Raw genomic sequence first — 2,460 nt, forward strand, 5'->3', positions numbered from 1 at the left:
CAGTAAGGTGTAAAGCTCATAGATTCGGGATCGCTGGGTTTAGATTTTTCAGCTCTACCTTTCAGCTCTGTTGTCTGCGAGCAAGTTACTTGAACTCCCAGTGTCCAATTTTCTAATCTGTAAATTTTGATCGTAATAGTATCTAACTGGATATTTTTGAGTATTAAGAACAAAGTACTTAGAATTGTACCTAGCATGCATACATACTCAGTAAATTTTGCTTATCATTATTAATTAAACTAATATCTATCTGTTAGCAGGTAGATATTAGTTACCAGAACTATGTCTTCATAGAAGTGGACAGTATGTAGCCATTCTATGGGGAACTGTGCGCACTTAATCAAAAACATGATCTTTCAGTTTCTTTTTTGTTGTTGTTGTTAATGAAAATAAGCTTTATTACATCAAGTAATAAATACATACAAAGTTGTAAACACTATAAGTCACTTTCTCACAGATGTTTGGATCCACTGATGGGAAAGTCAGAACTGAAATCTACATACATCCTTAGGGGAAATTTCAGGGGTCCTTGTCAGGTGAGGTTCAAGGTTGAGGTTCGATAAGTTGCTCTTTCTTCTGTATTTATAACTTGTACATTTTAAAGATTGACTTCAAAGTACTAATAGCCATGCAAATGCTTAAGCAAAAAAAAAAAAAAAAAAAAAAAAAGGTACATTGAGCAGAATTTATACTGTGTGGTGAACGGGCACTGGCTACTATAGCACTGCCTCAGGGCTTGCTGAAACAAACCCTCAGAGTTGAATCAGCTCAGAAGAGAAACAAAGAACATTGTGAGTAACAGAAATGTATCCAGAAGAGAAACACGGTGTCTGGGAGGCCAACTACAGTTTTCTGTGATAGGTAACTGACATGCATCATGTAAATCAATGCTTAAAAAACACACACACAAAGCACCCTGGGTAGTTACTAACAATATGCAAACCTAATGACTGCAAAAATCTCTTCTCCATCTCAGCAACGGGAGGTTTGGAGCCTGACGAACCATGGGAGGGGCATGGGGAGGAGAAACCAAGCTGTTATCATTTGAAACCAAGTTTCATCTGAAGGGAGGGTGGGGGCATGAGCTGTCATTCTTGGAAGAAGAAGGAAAGCCTTTCACGATGACTCAGAGACTAGGACCTGGCCTTCTGCTCTGTCTCGGCCAAGCACTCCCGAACCAGCCCTCTTGTGTGGATGATGCCTCATTTCAGTCTCTCCATCGTGCTCTTGCTGCCCGTGTACATGGTCAGATCTTCTTCCCCAGCTCTTCGATGATGGCCAGCAGCTCAACATATTTGTTCTGGGGCACCTGGCTATTCCCTGCGTGTATCCTAGAGATGGTGGTGGTCCATAGTCACTCATCAGCTGGCGGTACTGGGAGGACGTTGCCATGCTGGTGGAAGGCGGGTGGACTCCCAGCGGTGTTGAGGGAGGTGGCAGGCATGTGCGCCGTCAAGTTCAGTTTGTAAGACATCCACTTGGTCGTGTGTACTCCGAGCTCCTGTGCACTTTTCTTGTTGACAGCTTGGGTCGCACCAGCAAATGTGGTTGTCCTTCACCCTGACACCCGGCAGTATCATGACCTTTCAGTTTCTTAATGTTCTGCTTGCGCTGCTCAATTTGTTTCTGCAGAAGCTCAATCTCCTTTTTATGATGAGTGATCTCTTCTTCATATTGTTTCTTCAAGGCTGCCAGCTGTTCTTAAGTCCCTCTTGGAAGTATAATTCCTCTTCCGCCTTCTCTTTTTTTGCAAAGGTCCCACCGGCTTCCATAATTGTGCCGGTATTGGAGCTGAAATTAGCTGAATGTTAGCAGCCAAAGCCTCGGGCTTGCATGGTCCTCACTCCCCACACTCTGAGCCACAGCCATGCTGCCGACACAGAGACTGCCATGGTTGTCAGTGCTGTGCAGCTCCAGACCACCCCACTTAGTTTTAAACACCAACCCGCCTTGGACAGGCTTTGAAGGTGTTTTTACCTTCTGTCTGCTCACATTCAAGTGCCAGCAGCACTGGTCCATTGGTGCCTGGCTTGTCCTCTTCAGATTCAACCTGCAGGACTACTAAGGGAGCCGGTCCAAGGGAGGGGAAGAGGCCTCACTCAGTGCCTGAGGCCAAGTTCCAGGAGGCCGGCAGTACTGTCAGGAACCTGCAAGCAGCACTGGTCTATTGGTGCCTGGCCTGTCCTCTTGAGATTGACCCTGCAGGACTACTAAGGAAGCCAGTCCCCAGCTCCACCCTGCTTCCAATGCTGCCTGCACAAAATCCTCCTGTTCCTCTTGTTTGGTTGTGACCCATTATGGGATCCTGACCTAATTAGCATATTTCTCTAATATATATATATATGAAGTCTGTTACATGAAGATTTGCGCAATAGGCCTTCCTTCTCCTGGCTGCCGGCACCAGTTTTCCACCGGCACCCAGGACCCAGGCCTTTGGTCCGGCCGCAGCGAGGGTTGTCT

At 45.9% G+C, this 2,460-nt stretch overlaps 2 pseudogenes; both read right to left on the reverse strand.

Annotated features, from left to right (window-relative positions):
* Positions 1-1,133: 1,133 nt before the first annotated feature.
* LOC102755265 lies at positions 1,134-1,474 on the reverse strand (annotated as a pseudogene).
* A 95-nt stretch (positions 1,475-1,569) lies between these two features.
* LOC102757508 lies at positions 1,570-1,903 on the reverse strand (annotated as a pseudogene).
* Positions 1,904-2,460: the final 557 nt, after the last annotated feature.

This window comes from Myotis davidii, unplaced genomic scaffold (genome assembly GCF_000327345.1).
Source record: "Myotis davidii unplaced genomic scaffold, ASM32734v1 scaffold277, whole genome shotgun sequence".
NCBI lineage: Eukaryota > Metazoa > Chordata > Mammalia > Chiroptera > Vespertilionidae > Myotis > Myotis davidii.